This window comes from Falco rusticolus, chromosome 1 (assembly GCF_015220075.1).
Source record: "Falco rusticolus isolate bFalRus1 chromosome 1, bFalRus1.pri, whole genome shotgun sequence".
Taxonomy (NCBI): Eukaryota; Metazoa; Chordata; class Aves; order Falconiformes; family Falconidae; genus Falco; species Falco rusticolus.
This window is the reverse complement of record NC_051187.1, coordinates 113,949,606-113,963,894: the sequence shown is the minus strand read 5'-3', so window position 1 is coordinate 113,963,894 and position 14,289 is coordinate 113,949,606. Positions and strand designations below refer to the sequence as shown.

Here is a 14,289-nt window from a genome sequence, read left to right as displayed (position 1 = left end):
ACTATTTACGATTCAGCTAAAGAATATTGATATCATGAAGAATACCTAGTGTTATAGAAGGCAAACAATGGATATTTTTTCCATCTCCACTATTCTAATAATAGTGATATATTTTTTTGTACCTAAAAGCACAATGCCAATAGCTATCAAGAAAAAGGATTACTCAAGTTCTCAGAGATCAGACTAACACATCAAGAAAAGCACTAGGAAAATGAATTACCTTATTTTTCATTAGAAAAAGCAGATTTCCTTTCAGTCGGCACCATCTCTCTCTCGGTTCTGTATGCAAAGAAGTAAGAGATTAATAAAAACAACCTTTTGTCTTCACACATTAAATGCTTCTTAAAGAAGATGCATTAGTTATAAAGGTCAGAAAAGAAAATCATTAACAACCAAAAAAAAGCCAGCTTCACTCAGCAGCTGCCTATGTACAACATGCTGTTAAATGCCACATAACTTCCCAGAAGGTTTCTTCTACTCTGCAGCTGAGAGAATTGGTGACTGCGGCATACACTCAACAGTGTTGTCTCTGCTTTTCTCCCTTTTCCTCATATAGGAGCAGAAACAGCCATTTTAGCATGGAACAGCTTTTGCTTCCATTATTTCAAGAGATGAAATATAACCCTTGCTAAGACACAAAAACATTTATTATTCCCCTTAGATTAGAACACACTAATCTAAATTTACAATTTTCAGGAAAAAAAAAAAAAAAAAAGGCAAATCAGTCCTAAATATTTACAGTAACTTTTCTATTACTATTTTACTACACATTTAAAAAGTGCTTAACCAATGAGAATAACAACATTTATGTTTATACACACATGTAATCAAACTTCTAAGAACAGGGAACATTTCAGAACTTGAGGGTCAGTGAGTGAGTCAGAAAGCTTTAAAGTTATCCTTCCCAAACTAGCCATTTTTAAAATTGCATCTTTTTTCTTTTATGAAGAACACTTGTGTATATATATCTGTAGGTACAGATACATATACCTATTATGGGCATTACACATCCAGATCTTACAGTCAAACATGAACTCTTCAGACAAACCCTACAACACTTCAGATAGAAGGAACGTTTTTTACGCAAGACTTCCTCTTTTTTTTTTATTTTTGATAGGGCATATGAAACCCCATGTCACCAGACAGCAGCCAGCCTCAAATTGCTAAGAAACTGGAAGAACAGCTGTATCCTGAGGTCATGTTCCACAGCTGCCTCTGTGCAGCTCTTACTTCTCTCAAAGCTGGCTGTGACTAGAGACATAATATAGACCAGAGGGATGTCTTGTTACAGTAAATAAATAAAATTATCTTTTCTTCTTGATAATTTTAATTAAGATGTTTCAATAGGCCATGTTTGAAAATCAGAATAGCTTTCTCCCCCCCAGAAGAAAGTGGAAGGTTTAGACCCACAGGCACTGAGACTTACAATAACTACAACCTGGGATTATTTTTTTTTTTAGAAAATGAATTGAAGTTCCTGGATCTTTCCAGACCTACTGAAGTGCAAGAACAATACAGAAAAGAAGGTAATATAATTTTATGCATATCTACCAACTAAGAACGTAAACATAGTTATCAGATCCGAGCACGTTATTTCACAGTACAAGTACAGGACTCTGCTAAAACTAAATTCCATCCTCCAGAACCCTGCAGGCATCAGAAGTAAGGAATCCTGTTGCATTCGCACTGCATCTTTTGCTAATAAAAGATATTTTTATGTAGGATTGGGAAAGTCACTACCTTATACGTGAGAAAAATAAGCAGGTCCAAAGATCAGTCAGACTAATGATGGAAAATCTATCAGTGGATAGCATATACAGTGACCAAAATCCCTCAAAGAGAAACGACCCTGAAGCCTCAAGGAGTCATAATCTGACTACTGGGAGCTAGAAGGATTTACTGAGCAACACAAACATCCTATAATTGCATAGTTTCTTAAATGCTTCCCTAGAATCTACCACCACTGACCATAGCACAGACGGCCCACGATACTGGGTTAAATGAACGTTTGGCCTGTCTGTGGTCAACCTAAGCCTTCTAGCAGCACTATTAGCACTCAGCATATTTGTAAGCCAAGAAAGATCTAAAACATCCTCATAAACAACAGATATTTACTGGACAGGGCTTGGTAGGCTGCCTATGACGAGAACAGGGAGAGAATCCTGTTGAGAAACCCCAAAGCAGCCAGAAGTGGACGCTTGCTGGTACTCTGTCCAGGAATTTTGCTGCATCCTCCACAGGAAACACTGGCTATTTCCTATAAGAAAGTGTATAAAATATTCTGAAAGCGTGGCACTGAATTTTCTCAGCCCCTTATCATAACTGAGTCTGTGATGGTTTTGTGGTTTGTATTTTTTTCTAACAGAACAAAAGTAAATATCATCAAAATGAAAATCAACTGGTACAAGTGAAAATGAAACAGTCGCTGTTACTGAAATTATTTTATTAGGACTGATTTTACAGCCAAACAGGAGCCAATTCCTAGCAGCTACTGAGGGAAGAGACATTTATGCAAGCTTACTGGAAATTGAAAGACATTTAAAATATGATCATAAAAGCCTGAAGAAACCTGCAAAGGAAGTGGCAAGTGAGCCATGGAAAAACTACGATAAAAACACAGTTTTGGGGTTTGGGAGGGGCAAGTCCTGAGGAACTAGATATATAAACTTTAAACCATGGCAACTAATGACTGGTGACTAGCAACCCCTAGTAGTAAAAAAAAATAAAAAATCTTTCTTTACAGGAAAAAACAATAATAATAACGCTATGTACTGGGTCTGGCTGAGCCCCATAGCAGCCCTCATAGTGCTGTGCTTTGTATTGGTAGTAGAAAGGTGTCGGTAACACACCAGTGTGTTAGCTACTGCTGAGTAGTGCTCACACAGCTTCAGAACTGTCTCTCCAACATTTCCACCACCACCACCAGTAGGCTGGGGGCAGGCAAGATCTTGGGAGGGGACACAGCAAGGACAGCTGATCCAAACTAACCAACAGGGCGTTCCATACTGTATGAAGTGTGCTTAGATAAAAAGAACTAAGAGAAAGGAGGTAGCGGGGGCATTCCTTATTTCCAATGTCTTCCTGAGCAACTGCTACACATATTGAAGCCCTGCTTCCTGGGAAGTGGCCAAACATCACCTGCTGATGGGAAGTAGAAAATAACATCATTTGTTGTCCTTTGCTTTCACACACACCTTTTGCTACTGCTTTCATTAAATTGTCTTTATCTTGAGCCTCAATGGTTTTTTCATCCTATTTTCTCCCCCTGCCCCCCCATTCTGCTGAGGAGGGGAGTGACAGAGCGGCTTGGTGGGCACCTGGCATCCAGCCAATGTCAACCCACCACATAACACTAAGGACTGAATACTGTTTCTCAGGTACACGACAAAGGAAATTTGAAAACCTGAGCACACTGAAGAGCTGGCTTTATAATTTTTTCTTTAGAAAGGTATTTAGCACCACTCAAGCATCAGTAATGAGGGAAAACAAAAAGTCTGAAGTGTGTGTGACTAGTGAAACTGTAAGCTGACAGCTGCAGAGAACAAGCGTATCAACTACTGGCAGTTTTCAGTGCAAGTCATTTTTACCTATTAATTTTTCATCCCCGACCACTCTGGAAATCTTCAGTTTTCCTTCTTTGTCAAAACAACCTGATGGTCGCCTGGCCAGCAAAGCCAGATCTTTAGCATTGAATCTCATGGGGTTGCCAGGGAAGAGGATGAAGATGAGTAAGAGATGGAGGGCAATGATGATACTAGTGAGTTTGTTGAAGCTGAGCAAAATCTAGGCAGCAACTGAAATATTAAAAACAAAAAGAAAACAAAAGATGCTGCTGTTTATTGCGATTTCCACTGTATTGCGATACTCCGAACACTGCACTTTCTTTCCATATTATGGGAGCAGTATAAGGAATAGGGAAAAAACCCAAAGTTACACAGGTGACATCTTTTCCACACACACTTTTTAGGAAAGAAAAGTTTAGTTTTACTTTCCAGTATCTCTATAACCCCATGTAGAAGCTGTAATTTTATGAAGTATTTCCACAGTTCATCAGTACTGCTAAAAATGTATTTTGGCTACAGGCATATAAACCACCAGAAAGCATGGGGCAGAGGGAGAGGGGGGGAAAGATTGCCTTGTACCTCCACCTCCTTCACAGGAACAATAATAAAATACAAAGTGTTAGCTGTAAAAGTTCACCACACACTCAAGTATTCCTGTTTTGCTACACTGACGCTGATTAGGACACTAAGTGCTCCCGCTCTGTTCATGGTATATTCTCCAAAAGTTTTCAGTTCTTCTGGAAGATTTTCTTCTGTGTTTTCAGGAAATAAGTTGTGTGGTCTTAATATTCACCCTTCTGTAAAGGCCTCTCTCTCAAAAAAGAATTCTTGGTATCACCCTTATACAATCAAGTAACAGAAGTTTGTCAGATGGCTTTTAATACTCCTATACATTTTAAAAATAAAGCAATTTAAAATAAAGCATTTAAAAAAAAAAAAAAGCCCAGTCTTCAGCACATGGGCTTCAGAAGCCAGCTTCTGTCTCTAAATTACAGACCTTTGTTCCTCAGAGGACAGCACTGACACCTTGACCTGGTGGAGAGCTACAACTCTTAGCAATTCCTGAACAAGTTCCTCTCAGCTGTTGAGCTGAAGGACAAGTTACACCTTCTGCACTGAATCTTTCTGCGGGCCCTTTCATTCCTACTTTTCCCTTTATAGTCACTTTCTTTGCTCAACTTTACCCCTCAGTCAATGACTGCTGCTGTGTCCTTTAATTTCCAGTCACCAGACCACAGCTAATTCCAATAGTACTACAACAGTGATGGCAGACCAAGCTTAACTGTTTACTTTGTACATATGAAACATGACCAAGCCATGAATATGTGCCATGAAATAAATTTATAAGACAAATCTCCAAGTATTTGTTTCCTCCTAGGAAGGTTCTACAACTCTGTGGAGAACTGAAATAAAGCTGAAAGGCCTTTTAAGTTTCCCTTTTGTTATCAAATACCCTTGCAAGCAAGAAAGAGAGTAGTCCCAACCCATATGAAGCAGAAGGTTGCAGTTTCAATTTGTCCATTCATTCCCACATATACACACCTTCTTGGTTTTTTTCCCTTTAGCATCAGCAGCTATACTTCAATTTTTTAAGACCATCTTCATGCCTTTTGACTCCATAATCTTGTTGAAATTATAATCTTATGGTCATCACAGAACCTGACCTGCAATAAGGATGCTGCTGTGACCAAAATGAGCTACTGACTCTGATGGAATCTCCATGCAGGTGCAGCTGGCCACCAATGTTTTGTAAATTGATAGACTACAGCTGTGGAAAGACAAGTCATACAGCACTAACAAAACAGACACTTATACACTGTAATTAATACTACCAGCATATTCAGCACTGAAGACCAAATCTGTCAGGGCCAGGGAAGGGGAAGATACTGGCCTGTCCACAAAACATGAAACCCAGCCACGATAACCCTTACAAAAGTCTTACTGGGGCATACAGGGACTTTGGGACTGTCAACATGTATATTCCTACTATATGCTCTGTATGCTGAGTGGGATAATTGTTAGGTTTGTTTTACAGCCACAGACTGCATTTTTAACAACACAGTGTGTGCGCATTGCATTGTGCAATGCGTGCAATAAGCCTATTTGCTAAAGAAAAATAAACTTGGCAAGGAAAATAATTTTTGTTATCTCCGACTGTGCACTGTTTTGTTATCAGCTGGTCCTCTCAGGCAGATATCTTGCATACTGTTCACAAAGCTTGTTGGTAGCCTTCTTGTTTTAGAGAACAACATTCTAGAAATTCAACTACAACCTACTTGGTTATTAGTTTGTGAACAAATGAGTTCCAGTCCATTTTATAAACACCTTCTAAATCTACTCTAAACAGCATCCTCAGCTACGTACAGTGACTTTAGATTGCTTTGATGCTTTTAAGTAGGATGGAGGAAGTCAGACCCTATGAGTCTGTTCCAGACAGAAGAGTCATTGAAAACCACCAATAACTGAATAATACCTATGCTATCAAAGCAACCAAGGTTACTGGCTAAACTCTAGTTATGCTTAAATGCAGCAATTACTGTAATGCATGGACACCTGTACTCCACAAAGAAATGCAAAACACAGAAGTTGTCAACTGCTATTTAAGAAAGATTTTCCTTTCCAGCAAAGGGGAAAAACAGGGCCAGGTAAATGGAATGTTTTGGATTTCTGGAAAGGCTATTAAAAGGAATAACAAAACTGCAGGAGGAGGTGTGCATATTGATTTCGTTATTTTTCTCCCCCAGGGAGATGGTGTATCTCTTGCACTCATCTACCAGTAAAGTGATAATGGTCTAGAAATACCTTTTATCACATCTGTGCATCACTTGCTCTGCATATAAGCCACAGCATGGAAATCATGTGGGACAGTACAAGTGGCACACTGCAGTTAAAACCCTTGAGACAGCATGCTTCTGTATCAGCCTTGAAATGCAAGGCAGCTGGACCAGCAGAGTTCCACAGTGATGATAATCAAGGTGCCTGTTCTCTGGAAGTTTGCCAGAGAAGCTCAACTCATCTGACAGTGTCTGAATATTATTCAGACCTAAAAGGCATATGAGATTGCAGGATTCATACTTGGGTTTAACTTTAGAAATTTGACGACCATCCAAAAGCACTCCCAGTTAGTGTTGACACAACAACAAAATTAAAGGTAAAAAAAACCACGACAGAATTTATCTATCTTCAGCTGCAGCACTGGGTCTCCTTGAAGGAGCAGAAAGACTTTTTAGCTCAATAATCCACTTCTGTCTCCATTTCAGAATAAAGCTGTCAGTCCAGGAAACGACTTAGTCATACAGTGCCTTTAAATGTTTCTCCTAGCTAATCTCTTTCCTAGCATAAACTCAGATAGGAAAGATATTATCTTCAGTTATTTAATACTGGTGGTTCAAGAGACAGGCATTATTTAATACTTGTGGTGAGAGAGAGAGAGACTTGCTGAATCTAAAATCCCTCTCAACATTTTTCCCTACACGATCAGCACAACCATAATTCATAAGGAAACCAGACCGGTCAATTACTTCTGCGAGTGGCCAAGAGAGAAAAAGGTGGAGGAGTCTGCATCCTTGGAAGCAGTAATTTTAGAACAGGTGACAGTTTTGACAGTTCATGGACCACAAAATTTTTTAAGTCTCTGTTGGATGTCCCCTGTCCCCACAGCATTTGCAATTACAGTTTTCATGAACACAGAAACTACAGATGTAACAATTAGAACTACTTGATTTACAGACAGAAAAAGAGCTGAGATGTGTTGTAACTGTTAAGTAGCAGCCATAGAGTTGCACATTTTATTATCACAATAAGAGAAACGTACACTTTTGATCCCTTGCAGAGATGCAAACTCACCTTTTAGCCTATACGTAAACGTTAGGAGTCAATCAAAATTAGTTGCATGTCTGAGTAATCTTAAATTACAAGGAAGTTTTATTATGCAAAACCTACACAAAATTGACTTCAGCACATAACACTAGCATGAAAAAAGCTACACATTGAAACAATTTGCAATCGACCTCCAACTCTTGCACCCTGCAGGACAGCTAGTAAGATGTATTCTACTAGTTTCAGATAACCACCAAGCTGTAGCTGTTCAAAGCAGTAAGTGCAGGAGGTCGCTCGTGCCAACACGAAAGAGTAACCATCTTCCTGGCTGCGTACACTACCCTGAAACAACACTTTCAGCACTATCTTCCAGGTTTCAGTTTTTCTTATGTATCTTAAGTGCAGGCTCAACATTAAAGAAATTAGCGCATAACACCTTGCAGCTTTCAGTAGCACTGTATTTAATTCTAGATATTTTGGTAAAGTGCTAAAACACAGGCTTTCTAATGACACAGTCTCCTAAATCTCTAAAACAAAGTCAATAAAATTGACTGCCTAAATTCACTAGTTTAGCAATTTTCAAAAGAAAAACACCAGAACTCATGTCTGCATGTCCTCAGAGACTCTGCCAAATACATTCTAAATTTCCCTTCTCTTCCTTTGAAAAAGTACAGTATTTTTAGGGCACATCATTTTGTATTAAGAACTTCTTTAATCTTTGGAACACACACAGTGCGGGAAACAGCCTTCAAAAGGAAAGGTGCAAAATTAGTCCACAATTTTGTCTTCAAGAATTGTATTCTTCTTAAGCAACGAGTTATTGCTAAATCCACATACTGACTCTATTTCACCCACAAAGTAATTATTAGGCCATGAAATATAAATAAGACACATTATGCCCCCTGATTCTATTACTGATCTCAGCACGGACACTCTTTATTGAGCTCTCCTAGTTCACACAAAACAGCAACCTAGAAAAACAATTTTGAATTATTCGTGTGTGTGTGTATATAGAGGGAAGGTAACAAACATTAAACTGTTGTCTTTTTTTCCCCCAATAGTATCAGTGGTCAGTACAGTTTTATTTTATGCTGAAACACACACATACTATATTGCAGTAACTCTTACGCCTTTACCCTTCCAGATTTCTTGGATCTATCAACCTTACCCTACAGTGTCCTAAAAAAAAAAAAAACCAAAAAAACCAAAACCGGGAGCTCCAGGCAGCAAGACTGTCCCTAACCAGAGCCAGCCTTCTTCCAAGGGAGGCAATGACCTTGCAGATCTTGCAGTGGCATAATACAGCATCACATAAAGCAACCAGCACCCTTGTCTCGGTATCACTACTGTCTGCAAATCCCTTTTAAAGTCTTAAAACTAACAAGACTTTAAAAGCAAAGTATCCATTGAAAAAAAGCTGCAAGAGGTGAGCTATTCTATTTGGAGGCAGATAATGAAAAATAAAATGCTGGCTTGGCTTGAAGGTATTCCCTTCAGCTGAATAAGAAAAAAAAAAAAAAAAAAAAAAGAAAGCAAGGCCACAGTACAGCTTTGTCTTCCCTGCAGCTGACAAGACTCCCCAGTCAAGCAAATTCCTAAATGATTCATGCAGTTACCCGGAGTTCAGATGTGAACTTTCAGGAAAAAAAAATAATTAAGAAAAAAATTAAAAAAATATATTCTTGCCTTTTGCTTCCCCTAAAAAGGATAATACAAGTAAACTGTTACTGCAAACAGGTATAAACTGGCACACCCACTAAACAATGTCCATCTAGCTACGTGAAAACCATCTCTGTGAAAAAGAAGGCATTTATCAGTTGTGGGAGTTGCTCCATGTGGTTCGTGGCCTACCAAACTGTACTACGCAAGGCAGGGGACTGAACAAGAATGAGACTGCTGCTTACTCTGACTCGTTGCACCTTCTCACAGGCTGTGCTTGAGCAGCCACTGACAACACAGGTGCAGGCTCCTGGCGAAAGGGACCCCTTTTCCACGGCAGCACTAGTGCTGATGTAGCCACACAGCCAGCTTAAGGTACAGATCTTGATGAAAACCAACCTAATCAAGCTGTTCCCGGGGCAGACTGGCTACCTGACTGCAGAAGTGCCAGTGCCGGCCCAACACAGAGGACAAAAGCGTGTACTCGCGGGCAATCTTTCTGCAGGTGATGACAGGTGTGTCAGCCTCATATGATGGTACAACTGCAGCCTTAGGAAAAAGTTAATGTATAAGGGACTTCAAACATAGTCCTTACTCAATAAGATTTCTGGCAAATCCAAATTAATGCATGAGCTTTTCTCAAATCTCCAACTACACTTTTGAGCAACACCGCCTTAAATTCCTTTCTGCCACGTCGGCTCAGGTGACGCCTGCCCAGCCACACTGCCTGCCTTCCACTGCTGAAGAGCACAAACGCACTAGCTAGAGCTTTCTCTGGAGCCATCAAGAAAGCTGGAATATGGAAGTTATCCACTTTAAAACCAACACTTGAAAACAAATACCAGCAGATTATGTCAGTCTTCCAAAACCCTATTCAAAGGTGACTACACCAATTAACATTTCAAAGGCATCAGCTGCACACAAATGACTCTGTTAATATGAGTTCAGCCACTGTTATGACACTGCGGTTTCAGAGCAGGTGGTCTCCAGCTAAATATTAGCATTTCATTCACTACTGAGTGACAAATATATTTGCACAGCAGATTCCCTTCTCTAGTCTCCAGGAGTGTAAATACACAACCCTTTTGTAACCTGCCATTTCAAACAAAACCCCGAAGCAATTTACTTGGGTATAGTATAGCTCAACTCACTAGGAGCTCCCATACGCATAACGGTGGCAAACCAGTCTGGAGGAGGTAGTGTGCTGGGACCACTGATCCCATAAATAAAGGACAAGGGGAGGACACAGTAACCACTTCCAAAAAAACATTGCAGTATGTTAAAAATGGCAGCATGCTCCATTCTGCAAAATACAGTATTTTAGTGGCAATAACTGGAACCTTTGCCTCTAGAAGATTTATTTCCTCTCCCTTCCAATATCTATAAAGATGCAAAAGGTAGAGGCAAACTTTAAACCCAACATCGCTATGACATCAATTCTATCAGTCATTTTTAGTGTAACAGACAAATTACTGTACTAAGACTGCAGCTTGTACTTTTTAAGACACAGTATTTATTAATATTCTTTTTAATCTTAAAAAATTGCAGTCCCCAACCAACTACGAATTTCTTAACATGTTTTGCTTTGCATAGTATCTCAGAACCAAACAACTTCAACAGTCTCAGCATCTATACTGACGGGGGAAAAAAAATACCACATTGCTGAGAAAACAGCGATGAGAGTTTCTTTCTACTCCCCATCCCCCAGATTTGTGACATCTGGGGTTTATCTAAGCTATAAATACTAAAAAGATTCTAGCAGCAGATTTGAAAGATTTGAGGTTCATTTGAGCTCCAAAAAGATTTTAGCTAGAAGACAATGGAGTCAAGTCACCCACATAGTAAAACAAAACATAACGTATTTTAAGATTAGAGATATAAAGTACTTGGAACAAAATCCCTTCATGAAGTTTCAGACAGCTCTGGAATTCAACACCATTTTTCTTTTGGTATTAACAGGAAGGAACACCTCCTCCTTTTCTTAACACTGTCAATTCTGCTTTGGCTGTGTTTTCCTCACACAGCCTTGCAAGAAAACAAGTGGTTTTCCTTACAGAAACCCTTTTAGCACACCTGTCCCACAGTTAGGGAGAGACCATGAGCTCTCCTTGCTCCTACACCTTCCAAGGGAAAAAGCTTACTGCGTTTCCCTCAGTTACCTCTAAACTGACAGAAGGAAAGCATGAAAGTAGTAAGGGTGTTAGTATTTGATGATGATTTTTCACTTGAATAATTAAAGGTCAACCAAGGTACCAGAAAAAATAAAAATCTTTTTATATAAAGTACATTCCCTACTATACAGCTCCTGAAAGTTCACAAATATCTGGTTAACTTTTCTAATTAAAAAGGTAGTACCACTGTTAAGAATGTAATTGCTGAAAAAATAAATCTAGGACATGGTGACTTAGTGCTGTTACATTAAGGAAGAGCAATAAATCATTTTAACTGTGTCTCAATAATAATGACTTAATTTCTATATGCAGTGAAAGTCTCAGCTGAGCAGAAACTATTATGTCATCTGGGGAAAAGCTATTCAGGGATAGATGCAAAATTTACAGGGGGAAGAAATGCAACAAAACTCACAAAACGTGAAAATCACTAAGGACATTCCTGCTTTAAACTGATCTGGCAGCTACAGCTATAACAGGTCATTTATTGACCTTTTGCCTTAAGATCAATGACATATCCTCAATTAGCAGATAGGAAAAAAGTTTATGTATTTTAATGAACAAATAAGACATCTCAAGAAGACTTACAGGATTCATGATTTTTTTTTAAAGCAAGCTGCTGCTGAAATCTCCCTGAATTTCAGTCTCTTCTCACTTTGGAAAAAGTAAGAGGTGATACTTTAGAACCACAACTTGAATTCAAGGCCAAAGGGCGATACAGAAGATGATCAAGCTCTCCCCACATACCTATATCAGTTATAGGTATTACCAGAATAGCGCTGCTCAACCTGCGCGTTTCAAAGTATAAAACGTCTCGTCCTTGGCTTACTCCACAATGACCTGTGTGACTGCTGGTTTTGTGGCTGCAGAATTCGTCGCTATTACAAACTGTAAGAAACACAAAGACCACGTGTGGAAAGTCAAAATCTACTAACACCTTCCCTCACAGACAGGCAATTCAGGAAACATAACTTCACTCAAGTATACTTAAATTTCCTTTTCTTGAATATCCATCATTACGCTATCTCTTTTTGCTACTATGCAACTTTTCACTAGCTGGAAACATTGAGGAAGTAAGATTTATTTCCCAGAATTATTTTTTTTTTTGTGATTTTATACGTTATTCATCGGGCAATAGAGCCACATATTTAACTGGACTTCTGCATACAGTTACCTACTCTGTAACATACGACACGCTACTCTTTTCAGCTGTAAGGGGTCATAAGAAAATGCTTTGCAACTATTTTTTCAAGCAACCTTACTCTAACAAGTTGGAACTTGCAAACAGCTCAGCTACATAAAACCTACCAAAAATACATGTTTTTCAGATTAAAAACCTCAAGCAAAGATAAAAAGTTCACAGTGATAACTTAAAGAAAAATAAGGCTGTCACAGTTAAACACAAAATACAAATTTCGAGAGGTGGTTTCATAAAATATTCATGCTTCCTAAGTACAGGATTACTGGGGTAAAGCACCCATGACTTCCATGGTACAATACAATTATTACAAAACAGGTATGCATAAATTAATCGAATGGCTTTGTATTAAACATGAAAAATAACTATGGTTTTCACTAGAGGTGGGCCAGGGCTGAATGTTTCTGTGCTAAAAACCGAAGGTGCACAGCAGTACACACCAAGCCCCTTGACACAGAAACAGAGCTTGCCTCTGGATACGAATGGTTGGTAACAACCTCTTTTCCACCCCTTGTAAAATCTCAACTGATTGCCAAGCCTGGAAAAGCTGCTCAACACTGAACTGAAGGATTATCACCTGTATTTTAATCAGACCTACATACTTTGAAGGACTGTCAGCTTCTGAAAGACTCTCTGGGCAAGAATAAATGGGGAAAACAGCCTGAAGCAGAGAAACAGACCTTAGAAGGGGACCAGCAAACCCAAAGCACCAAAATAATCTGATTCTAAAAAGGCCAAGAAGAAAAAGAAAAAAAAAAATCAAAAAAAGGACTGTCCCTCAGAGCTTCAGCCTGCAAAGCTCTGCAGTGGTGGTTACAAACAGGCTGTACCTGCGTTCTTTCCTTTCCTGTCACCCTGACACACAGGCAAAGCAGAACACCTACAGCCTGGCCAGAGCTCTGAGTAAGCTCCTCTCACCAATCCCGGTAATAGTAAGCTGTTGAGATGTGTTTGCAGCAAGCGGTGATGCAGCGGTTAGGTCTCACAGCCTATGGGGAGGGCCTTCACACCATAAGCACAGCCTGAGGAAGATGCCGTTCAAGTAAAAATAGTGGCTGGACTAAACTCAATCCCTGTCAGTGCTGGAGCAGTTAATGCTCTACTTACTCACAATTAATGCTTACTAGTGACATACAACCAGATAGTGAAGAAGAATATACCTATATAGATAGAGTGACTATATAACAGTACAATTAATTCAGCATAAAAATAAATTTGAATAATACCATACTGAACTACCTTCCTCCTCCTCACTGTATCATTCCAATACAATTTCATTGCATCACTGAAGACTTGCAGTTATTTTGATCTTAATTACATTTGCATACATTAACAGATGTGAACCTCTTCAGATTCAGATTTTTCAGAATTAATGCTTTCTTTTGTATTAAATAATCAGGAATATTAGGTAACTTAAGAAACAAAAATGTTTCTCAGGAAAGCAAGGCAAAAGCATTTTCTAAGAAACATAGTTCAAGAACATACTCCTCAGAGTCTGCTTGTCTGCAGACTTTGTGGAAAGTGCCACCTGACAGTACAAATGGACTATGACACCACTAAGAGAAGGACTGTTTGGAGAAAGAAAAAAAGGACCAAATATGCCAACACACTTCAAAGGTGACAAGCAGGAGAAGTGTCAGGGTCGACGTTTAGAGCTGAAATAGTGACTGGGTCTGGTCTGGGAAGAGTAATTAGATTTGGTAGGAACAGGAAGGAAAGAACACAGGCAAGAGAGCTGCGGGCACACCTAAAAGGGTAACAGAGAAGAAAGAAAGCAACACACTCAAGCCTCAGGGTCAAGGCCAGAAGAGAGTCAATTTTATGGTCTATCCACAGCTCCTTCCAACTCTAAACAAACCCAGGTAAGGCAGGTGCTCCGTGG

The 14,289-nt window shown here is 39.2% G+C and overlaps 1 long non-coding RNA gene across 1 annotated transcript in view; it reads right to left on the bottom strand.

The window, feature by feature from the left end:
- Nucleotides 1-227: 227 nt before the first annotated feature.
- LOC119154514 overlaps nucleotides 228-14,289 on the bottom strand; it is a 44,544-nt gene continuing 30,482 nt past the window's right edge. The window contains exon 3 of the long non-coding RNA XR_005106480.1: nucleotides 228-279. This is a non-coding gene — a long non-coding RNA (uncharacterized LOC119154514). The remainder of the gene's footprint in view (nucleotides 280-14,289) is intronic.